Source organism: Leucopleurus acutus (assembly GCF_964270905.1).
Source record: "Leucopleurus acutus genome assembly, chromosome: 16".
NCBI classification, from domain to species: domain Eukaryota; kingdom Metazoa; phylum Chordata; class Mammalia; order Artiodactyla; family Delphinidae; genus Leucopleurus; species Leucopleurus acutus.
Window position 1 is genome coordinate 42653149 of NC_139158.1, and position 14780 is coordinate 42667928.

The window sequence follows — 14780 nt, forward strand, 5'->3', positions numbered from 1 at the left end:
GATGCCGTTGTCACCCAGGCTATAGGTGAGAAGCTGCCGGCAGGCCAAGAGCATACACCTGCTCATCCCCTGCCCGTTCAGTTTGCCGTGGTTGCTCGAATCCATCAACATTATCTGCAAATGTTCCTGCTTTAAGGAAGGACTGACATTGGAGCGGGGTGTGCATTTGTGTCTGTACTGGGAGCACAGCTGAGCCGTAGGAGGTTAAACCTCTACCTCGAGTGGGTTATTATAGAGGTTTGTATACATTGAATTAAGGGCATTTTTACCCCTGGCCCTACATGAACCTAGCCAATAGCTACCAAAGACTGGCTTGTCCCAATAATGAGGAAAGCATGACTTCTCCATGGAAAGTGAAGATTTCCCTAGCATTTTCAAGTATAGCTGGGGTCCCTCCAATAAGTGTGTTTTTTTCATCTTGTGCTTCTTGTGTATGAAAGCATTCTGTGAGGTTATGTCCATGAAAACAAACGCCTTTTTTCTTTTCCTAATAAAAGCAGCCTAATGAAAGATAAGGATGAGGTTATACCATGGCTACCGTGGCTGTCAACAAGCCTTTTGAGATTTTCTTTTTCTGTTGAAATCGTTAATGAATTGCAGTTTTCCACGGACCTCGTTGAAGGTGGCTTTTCAGATATGGGAGCAGAAAATCAGAGAGATGCTTTTTCCGTGTGGAATGTCAAAGGGCTTCATTTGGTCTTGTGGCCACAGACGTAGTCAGGTCTGGGACCAATCTTGCTAATTACAGCAGGTGGATCTTTGGCCCGAGGAAGAAAGCAAGGCTCCGGGGCGCTTCTCCGTGACTGCTTTGGGACCTTCACAAGTGACAAGCCGCCCATCTGAAAGCCGCTTGGGTTATAATGATTCTCGAATGGGCTTTTATGTGGACGAGGAACACGACCCGAGGCCTCGGGGACACCAGAGATGATGCTTTTTATGCAGCTCGAGATGTGAGCAGAGAGCAAAAGCAATTGCAAAACATAAGCAACCGCTGCTTTTTCGAACATTATAAAGTATACTTTGAATGAAGACAGTGCAGACTCGTGCATGAATCGCCCCTAGACTTCACATTTTCGGGAAGGAGGAATCTGGGCTTTGCACTTTCTATGGACCGGGGTGGACCTAGACATTTTACATAGGGAAGACCTCACTTACTCAAACTTTTCAGTGAACCAGACTGATTGGGGTGATTCTTCTCATTTTACAGGGAGGAGACTGAAGTCACCAAGTCAGCCTGGGGCGCAGCTGGGACGGGAGCTCCAGTCTGTAGACCCCCGAGCTTGTGCTCGCAGGGGCCCAAAGACGGTGGGTCGACAGTGGAGGAAGGGTGGCGTGGACGTGGCCTGAGCCCTGTCCACTTTCCTGTTCTTTTGGGACGGGTAGTGGGAGGGGTCAGGCTGACGGAGCACCTGCTGGGAAGCTCAGAGGGCTTTAGCTGTGTAGTACCTGTTCGGACCACCTTGTAAGATTTGCCTTAAGTCATGGGCATGGTTGCACATTTATGGCCAGTGTGAGAAAAAAACCTGCTCATTCATGGCGTCGCATGGCTTCATTACTTGATTAATAAAGCCTGGGTGGAGAGATTTATTTTCCTTTTTCTCTTGTTTCTATAAACTCTTCAGCCAGATCCCTTTACCAACTCCATCTCCTCACACCTCCTAGGGAAATTTGCTTTCTTTGGCCTTTGAATAGTCTGTTTCTGTCAACTGGATTCTTCCTGTTGCCTTTTCCATCAATTTTGTAAAAGAACTGGATAGAGGACACACATGTGTTCACCATCTCGATGCTGCTGCGAACATGTACTGTATTTGCTTTGGCACATGCCGTCCTGTGCATTTCTCTGGCCACCCACCAATCGTTTTTTTTCCCCTTTAAATACATTTCGAAGGAGGTTGCAGACGTTATATGCTTCAGCATGCGTTTCATTGACTAGATTTCAAAAATATTTATGTTTGGTTTCTTTTCTGTCAAGTAAAAATTTACTTATGGTGACATGCACAATTCTTATGTATACCTTTCGGTGAGTTTTTTCCATTTGCTTTTATCACACTCAAATCTCCTCTCATGCTAAGCCAGACAGAGAAAGACAAATATCACAGGAGATCACTTATATGTGGAATCTAAAAAAATGATACAAACGAACTTATTTACAAAACAGAAACAGACTCACATACATAGAAAATAAACTTATGGTTACCAAAGGGGAAAGGGGGGGATAAATGAGAAGTTTGGGATTAGCAGATACCCACTACTATATATAAAGTAGATAAATAAACAACAAAGACCTACTGCATAGCACAGGGAACTCTACTCAATATCTTCTTTTAATAATGCCTGTCCAACGCCTCCCTTGCCCACTCCTGCTTTTCCACTGGTAGAATTTTTTATTTATTGTTTGATTGTTTTTGGCTGCATTATGCGGCACGTGGGACCTTAGTTCCCTGACCAGGGATTGAACCCGTGCCCCCTGTATTGGGAGCGTGGAGTCTTAACCACAGGACCACGAGGGAAGTCCTTCTACTCGATATCTTGTAATAACCTATAAGAGAAAAGAATCTGAAGAAGAATATATACGTGTATCTGTATAACTGAATCACTTTGCTGTATACCTGAAACTAACCCAACATTGTAAATCAACTCTAGTCCAATAAAAAAAATCACACCACCCACCTTCAACCCCATGAAATCTCCTTCTGCCCCATTTCACTGCCCCATTTCTCCTTCTCATTTTCAACCAGATCCCCCGAATGCCCTGTCCTCTTCCTTCTCTCCCCACTCTCCTTGTTCCCATCGGGCGACTTCCCGACCCCTCCCTCCATCTTAACGGGCATTGCCAACAGCCTCTGGTCTCCAAACCATAAGGACGGTTTCCAACCGTCACTTCCTCAAACCCTCTGTGACCCCTACCCCGACCTCTCCTCCTCCAGGCGCGCTGTCCTCTGTGGCCCGCAGGGCGCTCTACTCTCTCGGGTTTCCCTCCTGGGCCCCTGCTGCCCATCCTTTCTCTCCTGGGAGGTCACCATCTTCTTCTCCAGCATTAAACCTCGGACCTGCTTAGGGCTCAGCCCTGAGCCCATGTTTCTTCTCACTCGATACTTTCTCTGGAGAGGATCTCACCCACCTTCCTGGCTTCACTTTCCACCTGCACAGGTGTGGCTCTCAGATTCCGGTCCTGGTTGGCCTGTGGCTCTGGACCCGTGTGCCCAGCTCAGCATCTCCTCTTGGGGACGCGGAAGCACCCACAGCCTTCCCGTCCAAACCAAGTCCACGGTCTGTTCTCCTCCCCCAGGCCTCCTCCAGGGTCTCCAGCACACAGAGGCATCACCTAACGGCATCACCTGTTAGATCTAATCTACTCCCAACCTGTTGGTCTGCCTTCAACAGCGACCTCCTGATGAGCCTCTGCCTCTCTCCACCGTCAAGGTGAGGCTCACACTCAGCTGAGCTTCCTCGGAGACCCTCTCGCCACCTTCTTTACCCAGCAGCCACCCGCCTGGTCCTGGGGCGCCCCTACCTGGACTCTCCAGCGGTGACGCAGTGCTTTCCATCACTGCGGGGATGGCAAGGGCCTGCTGTGTTGGACCCCTGCCCACCCATTCCGCCCACCTCACACCCCTCCAACCTCGCTGGCCATCTTTAATCCCTCCCACCACTGCCCTCTGCCCTCTCTCTCCTGTCATCCTTTGCCCCCTCTCTTTGCCCCCCCAGCACCCCCACCCTCCAAGCACACATCTTTCCCGTGTAAACACCTCCCTGGTGTGATCCGTCTCGTAAGCCCACGGGACCCTCCTTTCAGATACACGGTCACACGTCGATATTCCCTTGGGATGGAAGACCTCCTCCTCCTCCTCCTCCTCCTCCTCCTCCTCACGTAAGCTTCATGCCTGTATCTGCTTTTGTTTTTGCATCTGTGTTATCTCCAGCACCTAGTGCAATGTCTGATACATATTAGAGGCATAACCAATATCTGTGGACCGAATACATGAAATTTCATGCTTTATATTACTCAATGGTTTTTAGAATGGAAGGCACTTAGTGTTAACCAAGATATCAAAATTGAAGGATTAGTATAACAGCTGTGAGTTCAGATTAAAGAAAATATTTTGATCAATCTAGGAATCTAGTTCCTTGAGTAGTAAACAAAGGCTCACTCATTTTTTTTTTTTTTTTTTTTTTGCGGTACATGGGCCTCTCCCTGTCGCAGCCTCTCCCGTTGCGGAGCACAGGCTCTGGACACGCAGGCTCAGCAGCCATGGCTCACGGGCCCAGCCACTCCGTGGCATGTGGGATCTTCCCAGACTGGGGCACGAACCCGTGTCCCCTGCATCGGCAAGTGGACTCTCAACCACTGCGCCACCAGGGAAGCCTTGTCACCTCATTTTTTACAAACAGTTTGGAGTTGGTGGCTGTACACTCAGGGGCTTACAGAGCACGGACTGGAGATCTGGAGCCTGGCACCAGCTCTGAGTTCCTGCGGCTTTGGAAAGGGTGAATGCTTCCTTTTTCTTATCGGCAAATCAGGACCATCAAACGGCCCCTGGAGTCTCCAGGACTTGTGAGGATGAGACAGTATTTGTGCATCTCCACAAAACGTTAAAATCACATTAACCTACTAGGAAAAGGGCAATAATGTTTAGGGTCAGGATTCCACCAAATTCTTCCGTTCTGCCTTGCAAAGGGCAAGACACCACCCCTTGGATGTTGGCGGAGGGGCTGCTCTATGGGTCCTCCTGCTTTGGGGACTCGAGAGCTGGACTAAATCCAAGTGTCACCATTGTTATGGTTGCTCCCGTGGCTCCCTCTCAGTAAGCTTTACCATCCCTCCAGCCGTCCAAGGCTTGCGGTTCCATCAGCTGTGTGCTCCTCTTGTCCTGCAGAAGGGTGGCTTCGTCCCTGGTCCCACCTGGGTGGCAGGCAGCTCGTCGGAAGTGTGCCTCCGTCCTAAGGCATGGTCCTCTGGAACCCGGGTTGCGTTCTCTCAAGCTGCTAACCAGGCGCTTCTGGGAATCGTCCTACTCGCCTCCTTGTGGTGGAAACCTCACCAGCTGCTTCACGGGGGAGGTTAATTAATGCAATTAACAATGAATGTCTTAATTGCAGATGTGGAGGGAGACACTTTGCTATGATTATTGTTGGTATTGTTTTGCGCAACTCTCCGCGCACTTGGATGTGTCTTTATTAAAGCAAATCAAACCATAATTAGGTGCAGCCCGATTCAAACAGTGGCAGCGGCCTGGAGCAGGAAGCCATAATTCAAGAACAAGAGGCGTTCTCGACACATATTATGTTGCCTGCCTGGTAACTGGTTGTGTGCCAGAGTGCTGTGAGCTGCTCCGGAGAACTCTTACCTGCTCCCCTAAAGCCTGGCCGGAGAGAGAAAGCAGGATGAAGGGGACAGACCGTGAGGTCCCAGGGCCATGCCGGCAGCTGCCTCAGGGGGACAAGCCCTTCAATAAGAGGGGACAAAGACCAAGCTAAAAGAAGGGTCCTGTGCCCACGGGATGGGGGTGCTATGTCCCAGAAGGCCTTGGGAATTACCCAGAAGCTGCAAGTTAAGACAAAAGCCAAAGAAGGCAGCTCACTGCCCTACCATTGCGGTTTTTGGAGGATTAGAAGGAAGGTAGCAGAGATCAGATCAGCATTTCGAGGGGAGACAACTGACAAAACACATGCCCAGGCCTTGATGGCTGATGGAAGCCTTGACCGTGGTCTCTCGTTGTGTTTCCCAGTAGCACAGGGGCTGCAAAGTGAAGTCTGTGTGTCGATATGCTAATGGTGGCCTCTTTAAGTGAAATTAATGCCCGGATTGTGTGAGGAGAGAGCCCTTCATTATTCCCTGTGATATGAAGATGTGTCGGAGATTCTTCCCGGCCTCTCAGTGACACTCTTCATACAAAATTTATCTCTTTTATGGGTTTGAAGCTCTTTCAGATACATATCAAAGACCTTTCCGTGCCTCTACCATGCATAATATATTCTGCAACGGCTTATAATAAATCATCTTCCTTCTCTGACTGGTTAGCCGTGAGCACACATGGCTATTGCCAACGCCAAACGGATGCCAGGTCCTCACATCTGATACTTTGCCTCTTGTGTTACCCCTTTCTGCACTTCTGTCTTCCCTAGGGAGCCCCTCAAAACGGCAAGGAGCTGGAATCACGCAGTTACCCTCCTGCTTCTGAAGCCACTGTCTGTGTCGATGATACAGAAGGCTCACCCTGACGCTATTTCACGTTGCAAAAGCATCTTCCCCTTCTCCTTTGTCTCGCTTCCTGCTTCCACGAGTAGAGGTGCCACTGAGACTCACTGCGTTTCCGAAGGACTCAGGCTGTAATCGTGGTTGCATCTGAGCCGAGCACAGAAGGGCTCTGTTGCATCTTGGTGAGGAGAGGAACAAAATGGGACTAAGGGGAGACCTTCCAGAATGGCAGCCTTGAGGCTGGGAAAGACACCACCTTCCTCCCGGCTGCCACACAGGTAGAAGAGCCCAGTCTGGTGGCTTGGGGGAAATGCCTGTATCTCCAAGGTTACTCATGTCGAATCAAAGAGATTGGGCTTTCCAATGCCCATGGGTCAATGGGGTCCTGTGTGTGTGGTGCGGGTCATGAAGCAGAAGGGCAGGTACTTCAAAAAAAAAAGAAAAGGGGGCTTCCCTGGTGGCGCAGTGATTGAGAGTCCGCCTGCCGATGCAGGGGACGCGGGTTCGTGCCCCGGTCCGGGAAGATCCCACATGCCGCGGAGTGGCTGGGCCCGTGAACCATGGCCACTGATCCTGCACGTCCGGAGCCTGTGCTCCGCAATGGGAGAGGCCACCAAAAAAAAAAAAAAAAAAAAAAAAGAAAGAAAAGAAAAGGAATTATGTTTTCTGTGGTGTCATTTCCAAAGGCCAACGTGTGTTGAGGGAAATACGCCCTGTGGTGGAGATGGCTGGGTGTTCCTACCCCACATCAGTTTTCCTTTTCAGGAACAGAACCCGAATTTATAGCTGAACAAATGACAGAATAAAGGTGACACTTCCCAGTCTCTAGATGTGGCCCTGGGACTAAGTTTTGGCTTTTTGGGATGTAGAAGTGTCTGATGGCAGCTCCTGAGAACTCCCTTAAACGGCAGCTAGTGTGTGCTCTTTGCATATTTTCCCTTTGCCTCTCTATCCTTCCTTCTGCCTGAGACAGGGGACACACTGGCTGGAGCTGGAGCAGCCACGTTGCACCATGAGGTGGAGAGTGGAGATTATACTTGGTGAAGCTACGGAGTAGAAGGAGGCCAGTTCCTGAGGCTTCCCACTCTGCTGGGGACTCCCTGAGTCTTCTCAGAACCAGGTTGAAGCTGGATGCTCTTCCTAACCCACCCTTCCCTCCCTCCCTCCATTCATGGGTGGCAGAGCTGCATCAGGACCTGAGGCTCTCCCTGCCCCATCCGGTGCTCTCTATCTCTACCCTTCACAGGCACGTTCCCCAATAAAACTCTTGCCTGTCTAATCCTGACCTGGAGTCAGCCTCTCAGAAGACTCAGGCTGACACAGGATGCATCTGGGAAGGAGTGAGCAGGTGAGGGTTGCGGGCATGGGAGAAGAGCATCCTGACAGAAGGAATATCTTGTGCAAAGGTCCTGTGGTTCGAGAGACCAAGGGAGTTAGAGGAACTGACAGAAGGCCAGTGTGGCTGGAGGGCAGAGAGCAGATAGGGTGGGAGGTGGGGGACAAGAGAAAAGAGGTAGAGTTGGCTCTTCATGGGTTTTTATCCTAATAAGAATGGATCCCATTGGATAACTTTACGCAGTGGGGCATTGTGGACAGATGTGATCAGGCTCTGACATGGTCCCAGAGAGAGGTGGTGGTGGCATGGATGAGGGGGTGGCGGTGTAGAAGGAAGGGAGTGGACGGACCCAGAAATGATGCAGGAGACAAAGCACCTACTACGTGCCAGGCACCACTCTGGCAATACATCAGCGAAGAGTGCTCACGTTTGGAGGTGTGGGAGAAGGCTTCTTAATTAAACCACTTCAGGCACATTAGACGATCAATACCCATTCTGTGAATCCACATCTCCAAATGCCATCAACCCCCTCCAAGATTTGTTGCCGTGTGTAACTAGGATTTCACAGCTAAAATTAAATCCTTCCAGATGCTGTTTAAACCCACGTCTGCTTTCATGGCCTGAATCTCACGGGGAATTGGGAATGGTTCCAGGTATCAGAGCAGCGATGCTCTGTGGGAAGGTGATTCGGTCCCTCACTCTGCTTTCTCATCTGCCAAAAGTATCACTAGTCTTTTAATAATATCTAAATCTTTTTTTAAGGCTTTATCCTCTCTGGAGGCTCAAAGGTAAGGTGTATATTTACCGGATGTCAGCAGCTTAAAAGCAAGAACTTTATAGAAATTAACGTCCATCTGTCAGGGTCTGTAGAATCAGTAGCTTCCATGTATCAGGATTTAGTAAGTGCTGAAAACTTTGCTTGAATCCTGACAGGTGCACTGAACGAGGAGCCATCCTCCACCCTCAGGTCCTCATTGCCATCTCATTTAATTGAGAGAAGAACTATTATTGTTCCCATTTAATCGAGGAGGAAACTGAGGCTTAGAATGATGAAGTAAAATTTCCAAAGTCTTACAGCTAGAAAAACGACAGAGGTGCTATTTGAACCCCTATCTATTTGCTTCCAAAACCAGTGTTCTTTATTGCCTTCTTTTAATCTCTTAGAAGCTGAAGACTTCCAGTTGGATAGTTTTTAGAATTTCTAGAGAATAAAGAATATGCCTAATAAAAATGGACTTATCTTTAATTTATAGTAATATTATCAATTACAGATTATCTTCTTAGTAGGTGACATACATTAGACATCAACAAACAAAAATACATCATTGAGTCGATTACTGAACAGTTCCTCAAAAATTGTAAAATGTATTTTTGATCCGTTTTAGTGAGGAACAATTTACACACAATAACGTGTATGAATTTTTGCTGCATAGTTTGATTAGCTTGGCAAATAAATATGATTAGGTACCTACTCTCACAATCAAGATATAAGACATTTCTGTCATCCCCAAAGCTCCCCCATGCTGCTGTATAGTCAACCTTTCCCTGCATCTCTGGCCCCTGTCAACCACTGATCTGCTTCCTGTCACTACTGTTTTGCCTTTCCTAGAATTTCACATGCATGGAATCATATAATATTTAGGGTTTTTTTTTTTTTTAGTATGTGTCTGGCTTCTTTCACTTAGCGTAATCCTTTTAAGATGCAGCCATTTTGTTGCATGTATCAGCAGTTCCTCTTTCTTACTGAATAGTATTCCATTGTATGGATGTCGCCTGTTAATGGCCATTTGGGTGGTTTCCGGTTTGGGGCTCTTAGGAATAAAGCTGTTATAAGCATTCGTGTGTACGTTTTGTGTGAACGTAGCGTTTCCTTTCTCTTGCATAAAAACCTAAGAGTAAGATTGGGGGATCACACGGAAAGTACATGTTTAACTCCGTAAGAAACTACCAAAGCATTTCCTGCAGTGACTGTACCATTGCAACCCCACCAGCAATGCATGAGGGTCCCGGATGCTCCCATGCTCACCACCATTTGGCATCATCAGTCTTTTTCACTTGAGTCATTCTACTGGGTGTACAGTAGCAATAAAATGCTACTATTTAAAAATACATCCTTCTCAGACACGCTGCACGTGTCGTTCAGCTTTGTTAAGGTGGGCACAGGGTAATAGCACCTGATGGGTCAACTTGAGGTCACCCAGATCTGTACTACTTTCCTTTGAGAGGGAAGATACCCAGGTCTCCTCAATGGTTCAAGAGCACAGACTGATGTCCCAACGGTGTGACAACGGAAAAGTGATTTAACTTCCCTTGGCCTCACTTTTAAAAAACTGAGGTATAGTTGATTTACAATATTATATTAGTTTCAGGTGTACGTCATTTTTAGAGCTTATACTCCATTTAAAGTTATAGAAAAAAAAAGGGACTTCCCTGGTGGTCCAGCAGTTAAGACTCCAGGCTTCCACTGCAGAGGGCACAGGTCCGATCCCTGGTTGGGGAACTAAGATCCTGCAAGCCTTGGTGTGGCCAAAAAAAAAAAGTTATTGTAAAATATTGGCTATATTCTCTGTGCTGTACATTCATCCTTTTATTTGTTTATTTATTTATTTTGTGGTAAGCGGGCCTCTCACTGTTGTGGCCTCTCCTGTTGTGGAGCACAGGCTCCGGACACACAGGCTCAGCAGCCATGGCTCACGGGCCCAGCCGCTCCGCGGCATGTGGGATCTTCCGGACCAGGGCACGAACCCGCGTCCCCTGCATCGGCAGGTGGACTCTCAACCACTGCGCCACCAGGGAAGCCCCTACATTCATCCTTTTATCTTATTTTTTTTGTACCTATTAACCTGTACCTCTGAATCCCCTTCCCCTGACTTGCCCTTCCCCTTGATCTCATTTTATCTCCTGTACAATGGAGCTAATGTTGTTCCTGAACAGGATTAAGTTCAGAGTTCCTGAGCACTGGCAGGCTTATTTATATGTGGTAATCCTCTGTGTATAACACAAAACACCGTTAACATTCAAAATGGTCCAACATTTATATGATGAAAGTAAAGTAGTTTATCTTGACATTTTGTGAGTGCAAAATGCTCAAGAATTTCACCAAAGTGGAACTTTCCTCCATGTTCTGCCCGCACGTCCTCACCTCTTGCTCGTGTCCACAGTATGGGTCTGGCCTACAAGGTGATTTCTACCTCCTGGGGGTGTTGAAATGATTAAATGAGGTAATGAATTAAAGCACTTAGTACAGAGCATGGCAGATGGTGAGCTCTCAAGAAACATTAGGTTATGTTTGGAGACGAAACCACCACCCAAATGACAGGAGAGGTATGTTTAGGAGGAAGACGACGCGGTGAAACAATAAAGAAGCACGAAGAGAAGAAAAGCAAAAAATCCCACTTGAACCCTCCATCCCACTCCCATTCCCACTGCCCTCCCCAGAGGCACCCACTGTTAGAGTTGGTGTATATTTTAGACAGGTGGGGTATATGCGGTTTCTATGCGTTGGGCTGTACAAATAGGCATGGAACAAAGGGCATAGTCGTGCTCTAGGAGTTATTTGACTCTTGTGTTTGATCATACTTATAATTCTGCAGCTTCCTTCCCCTCCTCTCTCCACCTTTTTTCTTTTACCTTGATATTACTTGAAGGCCTTTCCAGGTGGGATTGCAGGTATCACCTCTTCCTGTTGGCTGCTGCATCACGTAGCATGGTACAGATGTGTCACGTTTAGGCAACTGTGGAGTAGCGACCACAAACCCTCCACCTCTAGACAGCCTGCCTGGGTTTAAACTTGGCTTCACCACGCGGTACAGGCACAGCCTTGCTTAGCTTCCCTGCACCCCGGTCTTCTCCTTTGTGCCTGGGTTCTTTTGTCTGTAAAAATTGTGAGCTTGTTAAAGGCATCCACTTCCAATAAATTAACAAGACGTTTTTACTTTGCGGACGCCATCTACCACATTTACTTTGGGCTTGACACACAAAGGGACACAGAATAAGTTCCACTGAAACCGTACTTGTTCTTTTGTAAAATTTTCTTTTCACCAGAAAAAGAATTCTAAGTAGATGTAGTTGAAACCTGGGCTTTAAAAATCCCTAGGCATAAGAAATTATATTTTATGTAGTATCCTAGAAATTTCCTCTGCACGACCTACTGGGCCATAGCAGGCTATCAGTCAGTTCCAATGATTCGTTATTTCACCTTGGCGCGTCTTTTATCAGAAATCATATGGAAACTTTTTAATTTATGGGCTTTTATTGCAATCCACAATTCACCCTGAGTCGTCTATTATTAAGTGTTCTAGAGGTTCTTATTGTGTCTTATCAGCGAATTGTATCTCAGTGCAATTCATCTGGAGTCATTCTTCACAGAGAAAATCTTTCATATTACCTTTCTTTCATCATACTACGACAACTCTTGAATACATCATTATTCCACAATGAGCTTATAAATTATTATCATTAGGTAATTTTTTTATATAATCTGATTTTATAAACTGCTTCTTTCTATTATCGTTAGAGGGAAACCAGTAAATGCATCTGTCTGTTTTGATCTACCATGATAACAGTAATAGAAAAACCAAGTAAGGACATCTCACTGAGCTACAGACTCAGTGGATGTGTAATGAGTTCAGACTGGAACATTCGTGTGCATATAGCCATGCACCATGACCCCTTCTAATGGGTCACAATTGCCACCCATAATGGTATCTTAACTGGTAATGCTGGGCTATCAAAATGTCTTCAGCTGGATTTCTTTTTTTCTTCCAGAAGGGAGTTTGAAAAAGGCAAAATAAAATATTTTTTAAATGAAGGAAAAAGCCAAGCTGGATTACTTAGAATATATGGTTCAGGATGTGAAATGGTACCCCAAAGAAGGCCCCCTGCTACCCTGCCTGCTCTGGGTCACAGTCCCCATCACCCTCCTTACTTGTTCCTGGAGAATGCAGATTTTTCCTTCTGGTCCTATGGAAGTAAGAAGGAACATTGTTCACATATGGCTTTTAGATCAGTGTTGTCCTATAGATCTGACTGTGATGGTGGGAATGTTTTATCACCTGCCCTGTCCTCTGTGGCAGCCAGGAGCCACTGCATATGTGAAATGTGACCAGTGCAACTGAGGATCTAAATTTTAAAATTTATTTAATTCTAATTTATTTAAATTTAAGCTTAAATAACTTCATGGGGCTAGTGGCTACAGTACTGGACAGTGTGGTTTGAGACTGTCCATAGTCTGTGGTATTTATATTCTGTATTACCGCATTTTTTCATTAGAATGGGTGATTGAGAACTGACTAATTTTTTTCCAACCTGGGTAACTCTTTAGATGAGTAGGACAGGCAACATTCCTTAAGAAGAGAATAATATCAACAATAACCAGCATCCGTGGAGTTCTGGCTATGACTAGGCTCTGTTCTCACACTTCACCTAATCCTCCCAACAGTTAGGAAAGAGGTACCACTTTTATCCTCATTTTGCAGTTGAGGGAAGGAGGCACAGAAAGGTTAAGTGACCTGCCCAAGACCCCACAGCTAGTGGACACCTGGCTCCAGAGTCCCTGCTCCTTACTAGTATAACAAACTCTCAAGTTGTTCGCTATGGTACGTATGTTGTCAAGGTCATTGGAAAGGGGTTAGGGTGGGGTGTGTTAGGAGGATACTTATATTGGTGAGAGATTGGACTGGATAGATTCTGACACCCATCCTATCTCTAAATTTCTATGATTCTAAGGATTAAAGTAGCTTAATGGAATTTTAAATTCCTTACAGCTAAGACTCACTTTTTTGTGATTAATTTTTAATTTTTATATTTTAATTAATTTTTATTGGAATGGAGGTGACTTATAACGTTGTGTTTGTTTCACGTTTACAGCAAAGTGACTCAGTTATACATATACATCTATCCACTCTTTTTTAGATTCTTTTCCCATATAGGTCATTACAGAGTATTGAGTAGAGTTCCCTGTGCTATACAGTAGGTCCTTATTAGTTATCTATTTTATATATAATAGTGTGTACATGTCACTCCCAATCTCCCAATTTATCCCTCCCCCCTTTCCCCCTTTGTTTTGTTTGTTTTCTACATCTGTGACTCTATTTCTGTTTCGTAAATAAGTTCATTTGTACCATTGTTTTTTAGATTCCACATATAAGTGATATCATATATTTGTGTTTCTCTGTCTGACTTACTTCACACAGTATGACAATCTCTAGGTCCATCCACGTCACTGCAAATGGCATTATTTCATCTTTTTTACGGCTGAGTAATATTCCTGACTTGACATTCTGTCTCATGCTCAGGGAGCTGTGGAGATTTGGGTTATTTTCTTCATTGGTGTGTGTTACATCTCATTGGTTATTTTCTTCATTTTTTCTTCATTGGTGTGTGTTACATCTCATTGGTTATTTTCTTCATTTTTTCTTCATTGGTGTGTGTTACATCTCATTGGTTATTTTCTTCATTTTTTCTTCATTGGTGTGTGTTACATCTCATTGGTTATTTTCTTCATTTTTTCTTCATTGGTGTGTGTTACATCTCATTGGTTATTTTCTTCATTTTTTCTTCATTGGTGTGTGTTACATCTCATTGGTTATTTTCTTCATTTTTTCTTCATTGGTGTGTGTTACATCTCACTGGTTATTTTCTTCATTTTTTCTTCATTGGTGTGTGTTACATCTCATTGGTTATTTTCTTCATTTTTTCTTCATTGGTGTGTGTTACATCTCATTTATTAGTAGGCATGCAGGCGGCAGAGAGGGAAAGGGACTTTTGGGAGGTTTGTTACTTTCTCCTTTGATACCAAAGGAAGGACACCTGGGTTGTCACAGCTCACGGATTTACACAAACCATGTGTTAGAACTCAGCCTAAGTTACCAAGAATTCTAATGTTAAAAGTCTTTTCCCTCCACCATATTCTTTGCTGGAATTCACTGCATGCTGTACCAAAAAACTGGAGGGCAATTACAATGTAAATAGATTGAAGGCAAATTATTAAGGCTTGTGGAATATAGTACTATCAGGTAATACACAAAAGATATGAACACTGAACACCTGAATAAGTTCATGACAAGTGACCATTTTGTGGGGTCCTAGGCTGCAAAACAGCGGGGCCTTTGGGGGCCATCAGAGTCTCTGCAATTTCATCTTAGAACGAAAAGAATACTAGGATATCCAAGAAAATGCATATATCCATATTTAAACCCTAATTAGGAAGTACAGTCGTTCCTCTGTTTCCGCGGGGGATTGATT